At 37.5% G+C, this 13,455-nt stretch overlaps 1 protein-coding gene across 4 annotated transcripts in view; it reads right to left on the reverse strand.

The window, feature by feature from the left end:
- Positions 1 to 13,455, reverse strand: part of Lrrtm4 (leucine rich repeat transmembrane neuronal 4) — a 770,671-nt gene that overhangs the window by 404,869 nt on the left and 352,347 nt on the right. The window lies entirely within an intron of this gene.

Genomic DNA, 13,455 nt, shown 5'->3' on the forward strand with positions numbered 1-13,455 from the left:
AAGAAATAATCTGTTTCCCAGCTTTTTGGCAAATACATTCAAGTTTCTTTTTTGAAGCATTTTCTATCATTTCTCACTGCTGAAACCCCTTAGAATTCAGGTGATGTTGACTTTGAAACTAGGAAATCATAATGTAAAGATTCTGTTTTTTCAAATGATTTATACAACTGAAGAAAATAACATCTTTATTATGTTCTTTTAATATCACTTCATATTTTTATTTTTATATTCTTGTGTTTTTATATTATTTTTTGAAATATTCTTATTTGCATATTGTTACAACTAAATCATGTAACTGTATGATCAAATGATGTACTCCTCTATGACCTAACAAAACAACAAAAACCAAAAGTTTATGCGTTTATGTTTGTGTGTATGCACAGAGTACATAATTGGCACACGCATTCGTTCATAGGGTATGCATTATTACTTAAAACATCCTTAATTCATATCTGAAACAGCACTTAAGTTTCTAGAATTTCATAAAAGACATGAATATTTATTTTAGAAAATATTTCTATCACATGCCCATGTTTCTACAGTATAATATAGGGAGATTTTTGTCAAGAAACCTTTACAGGAAAAAATACAGTAAAATATACCTTCATTCTGTTACTTTTTTCTCCCTCTCAAGTTACAGCTCAGGGTTACAAAGGCGAACATTTAGATTCCTCAATGTAATCTTAGAATGTAGAATGAGAAAAGTTGAAATGCTTTGCTCTGTCTCCTATTGCTAGAAAGATTGGTAAAATTTAATATTATGACTTCTTTCTTACATATTATTGAATGAATAAAGGATATATAAGTATAATCTGATGCTATTTGTAAATGTCATCTAGAAAATATGAAGTTTGACATTTAAAGCTTACTTCCTACAACTGTCTTTCCTCCACAGCATGGAGCCCAAATCAAGTGTATGCAGAATGGAATGTTCTTCATTTTCAGGAGTAGTGTAAACAAGCATATCTGTGAAACTATACACAACCTTTGTCTTTCCTTGAAGCAATGACCTAAGGAAGATTATCTTTCATGTTGTTGTGGTTTAGAACCAATGACTTACTGAACAAGACAAGGAAAGAGGAAATGTCCAAAATACAACTAGAAAATAGGAATTATAAAGATAAACCAGTCAAAAACTCTTCATATAGGACTCTCTTGTGCTATGTGATAACTTGGATGGCTAGATGAAATATGACCCAGAGATGAAGAGGAATTTGCAAATATAATTTAGGGTTGTGGAAATCAGCTATAAAATTTATCTGCAGTATTACTGTTCTAAAAAAGGCTGCTGATTGTCTTTCCTTTGGGCAGTGATGTCTCTGGTTACTGAAAGTCATGCGTATTTGAATTAGTTAAATTTGAAAGATATATCATAGAGGCAGTAGACATTGCCCAGTGGTTAAGAGCACTTGCTGCTATTACAGAGGACCAGGGTGCATTCCCCAACATCCACACGGTAGCTCACAAACACACAAAACTCCAATTCCAGGGGGTCCTACATGTTCTTCCAGCCTCTGAAGCACCATACACATGCATAATCCACAGAAGAAAAATATACTAATATACAAAAAGGAAAAGAAAATTGCAATTTAATACATGATGACATATCCTTGGTGGGGGGCATTCACAGGATGTGACAATGAGGTGCTATTCATGAAGATTTCAGGGTCAAAGCCGGAGCTCACGTACTGACGGCCAACTGCTTGGCAACCCATCCTGAAACACCAACTTCAAAGACTATCATTGAAAACAAGAGGATAGAGATTTATTCAGTTTGATCACATTAGGAATAGGCACAAATAAAAGGTTGCAGTGACCTCTAAATTTATCTGAGGGGAACAGTCATGGAGTTTCAGTTTAAATAGAAAGCAGAGGTAGGCATGACTAAGCAAGCCTGGTGCTTACAATTTGCTCATTATTGATCCACCATTGTCTCAGCTCAGGTCAGACTTGAAGGTGGTCTGATATGTTCTCAGAAGTACGTCAAATAACTTCCAAGGAGGAAGGTTCTTTCTCTAATACCAGGACTTCAGCTTTTTCCCTTTTCCCATCAAGATATTCCTCTAATTTTTTTTATTAATCGTTTTACTTGTTTACATTACAAATGATATCCCCTTCCTGGTTAGCCCTCCACAAACCCCTCATCCCATCCTTCATCTCCCCTCTCCCCTTTGTCTCTGTGAAGAAGATCCTCCACCCACTTGCCCACTCTTGCCTCAATGCTCTAGCATTCCCCTATGCTGGGGCATCAAATCTCCAGAGGACCAAAGGCCTCCTCTCCCATTGATGTCAGATAAGGCCATTCTTTTCTACATATATATTTGGAGCCATGGATCCCTCCATGTATACTCTTTGGTTGGTGGTTTAGTCTCTGGGAGCTCTGGGTGATCCAGTTAGTTGATACTGCTTTACATATGGAGTTGCAATCCCCTTCATCTCCTTCAGTCAGTCCTCACCATTTTTTTTTACAGACAATATCTTTCAACATGGACTTAGCTCTCCTTGAACCCACAATGTAGACCAAGCTAATATGGAATTCATAAAGATACATCTGCCTGTCTTTCAAGTACTGTGTTTAAACGCATGTCCTATTATGCCTGTCTCCTGAGAAATTTTGGTTCTTGAGAGAGGATTGTTTCATAATCCAGTATCCAAAGAGGGACACAGATGTTTCTCTTGGGATTATTTCTTTCTATGCCAGAGTAATTGCAATATATCATACATGTATACATATATAGATAGATAGATAGATAGATAGATAGATAGATAGATAGATAGATAGATAGATACCATACCTACATGCGGATTTATGTATTCTGCATGTATGTATAAAATTGAAAAATTGAACTTCAGAGATTGGAGAGCAAAAACAGGCAGTTTGAATAGTAGAAACAGCTAGATTTAGTCAGCATTCCTCTAGTCTCCATGGTGAACTTTATGATATGGAGTATAAGAATGCCAGTGAGATTCTATGATATCTCTTATAAATGCCCTCCACATTCAAAAATCACACTTTTATTACAGAAAAATGGAATAAATTATAAATAGATAGCCATGAGCCTACCCTTCTAAGATTTTTAAAGAACTTACCAAATTTCTAAATATGACTTTTCATTATGCTTCTTATCAGAGACACTGCTGGGGAAGAGTGTCACCGATGCTATTTCAGATCTGTCATCTAGAATCTTCTAATCTGCCAACTTTCTGCAACTAGGAGATGAGCTCACGTACAGGCTGACAAGAGGTGCTGATGAGTCTAGACTTTCTTGAAGGTTGTTAAAAGTTTAAGTTGCCCCACCATGCAGAAATTCTCTGAATCGACTTGGCAATTTTTATAATGACAGCTGCTGTCAGGTGACAGAATAAATTATGCAGTTCAGAGAATGTGGTCGCAACAAGGAAAGGATGCTGGAAATAGAAATGGCCCCAGATACTGTAGACAGTGACTTATATAAACCTTTAACATCTTTCTACATGTCCTACCTGTTTCATTATTCCCCCGGTGAGCTTAAAAAAAATCTGCTTCTACTGAGGATCATGCTTCCTTGCATGGGAAATGAAGGGAAGCACTTAATCACATGCATTAAAATACAACACACCCAGACACCTCAAATGGGAAACGGGGCCATGACATTTCCAAGTCTCAAAGCTCCAGAGGAATGGCATTACTTCCAATCTGTATTTCTATAAGCCATAGTACAAATGTAGTTCTAAATGCAGTGTTGCACAGCTCCCAATTATGTTTCTTTAAGTGGCTGTTGTGGCTTGAATGAGAATTGTTGCCCAGAGTTTCATGTGTTTTTCAGCTTCTAGTCCTCAGTTGGTGATACTGTGTTGGGAGGTTGTGAAAATTTAGGAAGAGAAATTTTACTAATGGAAGTACATCACTAGGGACTAGCTTTGAGAGCTTATAGATGCACCTAACTTCTAGTTCATTCTTTCTATTTCCTATATGCATTAAAAATGACTTCCTGCTCCTGCCAGTATTGCTGCTGCTCACTGTCCATGCCTGGCTGCCTTGGTGCACTGTTATCTCCCTGGAACCATGAGCAATAAATGTTTTTCTCCGTAAGTAGGTTGGGTTCATGGAATTTCATCACTGCTACAGAAATGTAATTGATACAGTACCCAACCATAATTCTGGCTTATATTATGATTTATAATTTTTTTCTAGCATAACAGAATCTAAGAAGTAGGCTAGGGCTTTGCATCACTCCTTATGCCAAATTGACCATAGTGCCTGGAGAGTACCAGAATCTCTAATTTGCTGTACTCCCAAGATTGTTAGTGGAGTAGTGCTAGCTTTTCCTATGAGATGGAAGCATTAGGGAAGTTCCAACAAGCTATTAGATCGATTAGAAATCTTTGCCTTCATTTTATGTTTTGTCTTCATGGTGCTTTTTAAAGAAAGATCTAGATTGCTTGCCTATTTTCTATACTTAAGATTCTCTAAATTCAACTAATTTTCCTTGTTGGTGTGAATATAGAATATTTGAGGAACAAGAATCATGTTACCCATGGCCATGACTAAGAAAACCTATGAACTCTTCCACAAGTCCTCAGGTCTTCAGGGTCCTAAGATTGCTGACTTCACATTTTCAAATTGTTTGTCTTGTGGTCATTGAAAACTTTGAAAGGTTTTAACATAAAATGATTCAATAGAAAAAATGTTATTATCTTCCACAAGAAGTGAGAACTAGGCTGGTCAACAGTAAACGATCAGCCTAAGCTAAACCAAATCTCAAAACAGAAGTAAACTGGGTCTCCTGGAGGTGAACAGGGCATAGGAACAATGGACATAGGCTTTATTAGACTGAGCAGTAGCTACCAATGTAGTACAGTCTCCTGAGACTGAGTCCTGGTAGTTTGAGTTTAGTGTTGGAAAGCAGCAGTGGGACTCAGCTTATGAATAGGTCTTTAAGGACCCTGTGGTATTATAAGGGTGAGAAGACATGAAGAAGCTAGACAGAGTTAAGCTAGGAATCCATACAACAATGTGTTTACAGAATGCTGCTACAGTCTGTGGTGCTCAGTCTTTTGATATTGCAATGTGACATTGTCATCTACGAAGTTCACACTTCAGAACCTTCCAATTGAGTTTTTAAAAATTATACAAAAAGTAGCTCATTTTTTAAAGTTAGGGTTGTTTGGGAAAATAATTATAGCTCTCCTGGGCTACATTGCAGCTGAGGGAGTATGGCTGGTCATACCTTAGCATGTGTGAGCTTAGAAAGCAAAACAATGACTTTACCCAATGATAAACCTTTAAGGTACAGGAAGAGTTCAGAGGTCAAATACAGATGCTTGGCTCAGAGGAAGAGAACATTCTTCATAGTGGAAGTGGAGAATAGATACACAGTGCACAACCAATACATGGTACCCACTCTGCATCAGGAGAATTTACGCCCCAAAGTGATGATTAAAACTTTAAGATAAAAATCTGCTGTTTCTACAAACCTCATATCAGGATTAAGACTTAAATCAACACTGATATATGTCTAGTAGCTTGATTTAGAATGTATTTCCCCCTTTATTGTTCACAGAGTCAGTCACTATAGCAACTCTAGACTTTATCTGCATCTACACTGTAAGAGACTATTTACTGTTACTTAAAAAGACCCACAATTCAAAAGGTCAATGCCACGCCCAAGGACCTTGGTATTGAACCATGCTGTGTAACCCCATCCTCTGTGCCAACTCCTGACCCATGCTAAGAAACAAAAGAGGGCATATTTTTTCCAATCAGAAATTAGCACAGATATGGTATGCAGAAGCATAATTCATGGTATTGATCAGCTGTGTAAACTTGTGTAAAATATGGGCCTTTAGTTTGTCGTACACAAACTAAGTATGATATCAGTGACAACTGTTAGTGTTCTGTAAAGGTATATTGACTAATTCTTCATTCAATAAATCATGATGATGACAATGAACATGGTAATGGTGATGGTGATGATGGTGATGCCAGTGGTAATGATGATGGTGGCAATAATCATAAAGGTGAGTGATGATGACTATAGCAGTGGTGGTGGTACTGCTGCTGCTGCTAGTTCTAATGATGAGAACAGTGATGACAATGGTTTTTGTGGTGATGGTCATGATGGTGCTAATGATGATGAAGATTACACTAATTCGCCTATTGGTGAGAACAACACTGAGCTGCAGAAGATGTTGATGCCAGGGATGGTGATGATACTGAGACCGATGGACATGTGAGCCACAAATCAATGGACCACACTGATAACTAACATTGCCAAAGATACAACAAAACTTTTTGGAGATTGTAATATGCTAGTTTTTCTACTTAAGGAAACACGTATATTTTCTCCTGACAAACTCCTGTCTGTGTTCTAGCTCCAAATTGATATTACTTCTGAATACCTCCTTCTACAATCTATGTAGAGACACATAGGCTAGCTTTATGTGCCCAGGGCATTCCATCCTTCTTGAGTCACAGCTCAAAAACATATAGAGTATCTGATCTCTCTGTAAATACATTATAAATGCCATTAAAATTAAAGTCATTTATTTTTTGCCACAAAGAGCACTAAGAAGGCAGAAGTACTAAGTAAATACTTGTTCAATGAATTAAATTCACTGCTGTATAACACTGTACTACTTAACTACTCAGACACACCACAAGTAAACCATTCTGTAAACACAAAAACAAGAAGCAGTCAAAACCAGTATGCTGTTCTTTGAGGCATTGTCTTATGTCTCCTAAGCTGCCCTTAAAATTTTATGTAACTGAGGATTCCCTTAAATTTCTGATTTTTCTAGTTCTCTCTCTAAATGCTGTATGCACTGTCATGTGCCATCATGTCTCGGCTTGAGATGTAAGGCAAGAACTTTATCAACTGTGCTGTATCTGCAGACATTTCAACTGCTGATTCATGTTAAATGACTCCATAGTTAAAGTATGAGGTGGTTTGTATGATACAATTTCTGAGTGAGTTTGAAAAAATGGCTTTACATACAAGGAAAACAAAAGTTTAGATTCTTATACATTTGGAGTATGCAACTTCTATCTTGCCCTTGGCCAAAGCAGCATCTACATACAGTACCTTATAGTGTCTCTTCAAGGAAAAATCATTATCCTCTATGGCTACAATTCCACAAGAAGTCTATGCCTCCATTTTAATGAAAGTAAGAGGTAAAAGAAGAAACAAAACAGCAAACAAAAAGGACAACATAAAGTAGTAAAAAGTGCCACAGCAGAAAACAGCATTTGATAATGGAATGAATAAGACAGGGTAATTAGATCTTTCTGATAATATCAATATGCAGTTCTATTTGAAGAGGTGATTTTCTATTACAAATTTAAACTGTGGAAAGCAGATAGCCCTGAGAAGACAAGTAAGGATACCATAACAAGCAAAGAAGTTACATAGTTAAGAGTTCTCCTAAGAAAGTATGTGGCCTCAGGACAGGAGCAGGTGGTCAAGATGCTGAAGTGCTGAAGCACAGAGAGAGAGAGAGAGAGAGGAACAGAAGGTGACATAAGGTCAGAGTGGGAAGTGTTCTACTCTAGGTTTTGAGAACAGTGGCAATCTGGATACTATTGTGATTTTATTGGAAGTCCTTGGATTTTTGTCAGCAGATTTAAATTACAAAAAGAAAACCTAAAAACATCATGGCTATTATGAGGACAGCATAGCCATTCTGCTACAATGCTGAGTGAACACATGCTATATAGACTTCAGACATCATTGACACTTACATCGCTGGAGATCTTGCATCTATTTTCAATGCTACATAATGATTTCAAAATCATCCTGGCTCAACACATCACTATAATTGTTCTCTGTTCTCCAACATCCCCCAAATGATTTTGTTGACAGATCGATAAACACAGCCTTAATTAAGGCAGCATGGGTCACATTTCACATCAAAGACAACTAATTTAAACTGAGACCCAAAATTACCACACTGTATGAAAGTCTCCTACAATAGACCCTGTTCCTGTTCGTGGTGCTCAACAACATGATCTCTTCACTGAGGCAGTAAATTGACCCAGAGAGAATACCTAATCTATACCTTCAGAGCCTAGAATATTCCACATATTCCATGCAGAATATGATGAATTAACCAACTTTTCCTGTCTTCAACCCTTTGAAATTCAGATGGAAGGAACTGGAGGGTGTTATGAGTTTTTACTTCCTCCATTTCACTTTATTTCATTTCCTATCTAGGAAATTTCTGGGACAAGATTCCATGCCTAATTCCGTTTTTCTTGAAACTGTCATCACAGTGAAGTTGTGATTGATGCCAAGCCAGCCCAATGTGTCATTTTGTTGTGACAGAGTTGAGCTCACAAGTATTAGTTAGAAATCCATAGGATGCCTCACTAGTAGGTCCCCTTGATGTCATGTTGTTAAATTATCTCTCAGTGCCTTTAACAAATGTCAACACAAGGTGACATAGATTTCAGGAGGTCTGTATATTCGCTTTCACATTTATAACTCACAAATAATCTACACACTAGATGTTTTGTTTGATAATTTATTGAAAAATTAATCAGTCTTTGATTCTAGATAGAATTGTCATGGGGTGTTCTCTTTTGTGCTTAGGTGCACCTGAATAAAGGTTCTATATGATGAGTTCATTATTTAAGAAGGTAAAATCAGCACATAAATCATCTTTTGGAAGTGATATATGCTGTGTGGCTTAGCCTCAGTTGACAACCTGGAACCACTTGGAAAGGCAGTCTCAATGGGAGACACTATTAGTCCCAAGAAACCTGACTATGCCATCAAATTGGCTAGTGTGCAAAACGCCATGTAACACGTTAACTCAGTGGGATGTGGGAATGCCCAGTGCACTATGTACAGCATTATATCCTGAACAGGTGTTCCTGAGTCTCCAAGAGTGAAGTTATCAGGGCTGGATAGAAGACTCACCAGTAGGAAGCATGCACTGATTTTTCAGAGGACCAGAGTTTGATTCCCAACGTCCAATTAAAATCATTCAAAATCCCTGCCACTCACGTCCCAGGAGATCTGAGTCCCTCTTTTGGTCTTTATCAGCTCCTTCATGAGTGTAATACACGGAAACTCATATAGGCAAACACAGACACACAGCACACGCAACACATACAAAACATACATGCACAGAAAGAACGCACACACAAGCACACACAAGAATAATAGATCTTTAAACATTAAAAATAGAGAAAGCAAACTGAACATGAGCAAGCAAGTGAACATGCATCACTCTCTTCTGTGGATACGACTAGCTGATCTGAGTCCCTGTCACCCTGTCACCATTCCTACTGTAATGCATGAAAGCCTGGAATTGTGAGCTAAAATAAACCACTTCTTTTCTAAGTGCTTTTTGTTAGGCTATTTTATCTCAGCAATGGAAATGAAACTAGAGAAGACGAGACCTGAAGGATCCATTCCCCTTCTCCGCTCTCTTCCCTGTAGAAGTGAATGGGATAAGAAGGCACTATCCCTGAGGAGAAATAGAGAAAGGCTTTCAAGGGAAAACAAAGTTAATACCTAAGAAAGGAACTTCTTGCATGCACAAGGAGCCAGACGGAGTGGGCATTTGTGGAATTATAATTTTTCTTCATTTTCTTGAGACATTTACTTATTTTATTGTGATAAGGGATGTGTACTGTAGTCTACACTTAAGGGCATAGTGCAGCCTGATGGAATCTCTTCTTACATTTAACCAAGTGGGTCCTGGGAATAGAACTCTGTATATCAGGCTTGGTAGTAAGTCCTTTTATCTACCGAATGTTGATCTCCTGACATCTATATTGGGTTTTCGAGAAAAGGAGGTGAACTTGAAAATGTGTGCAGGATTATTGCTTGGGACTGCCCATGCCTGCATAAGAGAACAAATTTTTATCATAGAAATGAACCCATGCACAACCTAAGAGGGGGTGGGAATGCTATTGCCAATGGCCTGGTGGATTAGGTAGAAATCAATGATATCTGTATTATGTACCTAATAATTGAATTTGCAGGTAAATTTACTCAGTTGAACATTTGTCCACTCAAGTAAATAAGTTTAATTATGTTTGTAAAGCATAGCATTTGGGTATGTACAATTCTGTGATTTATCATTAACCTCTAACTATTCAATTTTTCTGGGTAAAAATACCTCTTACAGGCTGTGCATAATGCTGACCAAATCACCCAGCTCATTTATTCTCCTGCAGGATGCTTGGTTCAATCTACAGTTTGTGTATATGCACATGTATCTATACATGCAGGCACACATGTGTGTACATGCATGAAGCAGGCAGAAACTAATATCTTGTATCTTTTTCCTCTGGTTTACACCTTATATTTGGAAACAGGGTTTCTCACAGAACCTGGAGCGAACGATTTAGTAGCTTGATTGGCAGCTGAGGCATAGAGCTCTACCTACTATCCTTGCCAGGGCTGACGTAACAGACACGTTCCACCAAATCTGGCTTTGTTAGATGGGGACTGGGGATTGAACTAAGTTCCTCATGTTTGCAGAGCACTGCCTTTACCAGCTAAGATATCTTCCCAGTGCCTCCATTTCAACTTCCTACAGTGCTTTATTTCTTAAATAGTTTTTTATCCAAATGTCACAAATTTCATGACTATAAAATAGTCATTGCAGATTTTGGTTTCCTAGAATTTTATATTTTATTTTATTTTTTTAAAAGATTTGTCTCTGTCTTCCACCATGGAAGAATCTTGAATAACTTGCACGTGTGGTGAGAATACTTATGCCAACCTAGGTGTTTGATCATAAACACAAAATTACAATGGCCAGGAGCATGAGCAGAATTCTGGTGTGCGTGGAAACTTCCGGTGTTCTTAGTACACAACCTGATCAGTCAGTGTTAGTGCTTGGTTATCATGGAGAAAAACACTGTGTTCAGGCAGCTTTTGGTTTTTTTTTTTTTTTTTTTAAAAAAAAAAAAACAACTAAAACACTAAACAGTGTAGCGCTGAAATAAAACACCCCACATTTGCAATTTTGACTCCTTCCTGCGGCAGCAAGGTCAATATCTCTTAAGTCATAGATGAACCCCTAGAGCTCCATGCTACTAACAGCAGTACAATTTAAATAATATTCATTTGTTAGAACACTCAAACATGTTGTCAATCTGGCCACTTACCTGCATATAACTTATTTAGTGATAATAAAAAAAATAAAAAAAATAAAACAAGGGCTCTGGTGAACTGTAATTTTCATAGGTGATTTTCTAAAAGGCAGAAAAGCCAACACAAAGCAATTACAGTGAAACAATGCTCTGACCTCAATAATCGCACATTGAAAATACTTTTATCTGGAAAAAGCCATTAGGAGAAGCTGTGAACGAGGTGAAAGCCGCTTTTGTGTGTTTGGGATAATAGTAAGTCTGCAGGACTCCAGGAGTAAAGCCATCTGAAATCAGCTTCACAGGGCACAGTTCTTCCCTCTTCAGAGAGTAACTCTTTGACTCCTCAGTTCAAAAACTTCTATACTCGACCCAGAATATATTTTAGAGCCATATGCCCAGATTTCTTTTGGGGGGGCACTACATTTTCCCTAGGATGTGTTAGACACTATAAAATGCACCATAAATATACCCAGATCTATTTATTTACAGAAAGAATTGCCGTGTTGCTGAAAGTTTTTGATATGCCAAGGAGTTGCCTGCATATCTGAGGGAGAAGCCAAGAACAAAATAGTTTTAGGTTGTCTCTTATCTCTCCCAAGCCCCTGGCTGCCTGCTTTTTACCCTACTGAAAATAGCATCTGGTTTCTTATCTCACAATAACACAATTCCTTTCCTGCCTTTTCTTGTGCATATGATTCTGAAAGTTCCCTGTCTATGTTTTCTTTCCTGTCTTCTCATAAAGCTCTTGAAGTAGCTAACATCTGGAGAGAATATCATCTTGTGACCCAATTTCAGAATCTGAGGAAGTGTCCTAAAGCGACATTAAAACCATTAAAAGGAAAATTTTGCATTATGTCCCTACTGTGATAAAGTTTCCATCACCTTTTAACTTGAGTGTCTTATGCCTTTTCAGACTCATAAATGATTTTGTATCTCTCCAACTGATTCTTTCTTTTACTGGTGTCTTTTAAAAATATTTTTTGTGATTTTTATTATGTATTCTTATATTTCCATGTCTGAATGAACATGGGAGAGCAAGTGTTGTTGAAGTTCAGAAAAGGACATTGCATACACTTGAAAAGGAAATTAGTGTTTGTGAACTGCCTGGTATGGGTTCTGAGGTCTCAATTCTGGTCCCCTACAAGAAGAAATAGTTTTTAGCATGAGTCATGTTTCCTCTTGTCTCCCTATATATCACCCTTGGTCACATTTGTGGCACATGAACACACTTGGATGCTAATCAGGTTGATATCCACTCCTAATCTTGCATACTGTTTTCCCTTCTGTATTTTCAGTGTCAACAAAATGCTTTTTCTTCTAGCCTCTGCTTGAGAACCTTCAGCCAGTTACAAATCCTCAAATCAAACAAGCATTTTTCCCTATGAGGCAGGTCTGTGTTACTCAGAAAATGCTTAGTCTGAATGGGTATTATTAGGAAACACACAGAGAGACAGAGCACAGAGTTTGTACATCAGCAGGAATAGGAAGCTTGGTAAGCAACAAATGACAGAAGGTCTAGGCTAACTATGTAATTCCCGATGCATGCAATGGATGTGAAAGTGGTGCCATCAGAATTTGAAGCCAATTTGACAAATCTCATGATATGCCCATAGAAACCAGAATCACAATTATGTCTGAAATGGATTCAGCATGGAGGGCCAATACAGAAGCATGCAAACAAAGGTTCAACATGGTTGGGCAAACATAATGTAAAGGGAGATTCTTGTAGAATGAGAGAAGCAGGACTTTACAAATGAGCAGCATATTATAGTCAGAAACTAATGCTAAGGTTACTACAGGAATGATGGGAAGACAGAGAAGAGAACCAGCAGATACAAGATCCATGAAGGAGAATCAGGTAATAAGTGGGTGGACACCAAAACAAGAAGGGAAAAAGGGAACGACCCTGACATTCTCATTGGAGTAGGTTGGGTTTTATTCGTTTGTTTTGTGTTTTCTTGTTTTTTTTTTTCTGTTTTTGACAAAAGCAACTTGTAAGATAATACGTTTATTTTGGCTCATGTTTCCATAGGAGTTGAGTAATTCATGGCAGAGAATGCCTGTGAACAGAGACAGATCTTCATGACACTGCTTCTACAAACTTACCAAGGTAAGGTGGGATAAATTGATGCCATTATACCAACGATGATCAACTTAATGCCAATGAAACCATCAGAAAGGGTCTGTTTCCATGAGTAGTACTGGATACTTTAAAACATACCAAAAAAGAATTTTATATGTAATATTTTAGGTGTTTATAAATCTAATTCAAATCTTTCATTTTTATTAAATGTAAAATGAATAAAACTTAATTTACACTTGGTTATATGCAGCTCTATGTCCTAATTTTCTTATGTAATTAC

This window comes from Rattus rattus, chromosome 6 (genome assembly GCF_011064425.1).
Source record: "Rattus rattus isolate New Zealand chromosome 6, Rrattus_CSIRO_v1, whole genome shotgun sequence".
Lineage (NCBI taxonomy): Eukaryota > Metazoa > Chordata > Mammalia > Rodentia > Muridae > Rattus > Rattus rattus.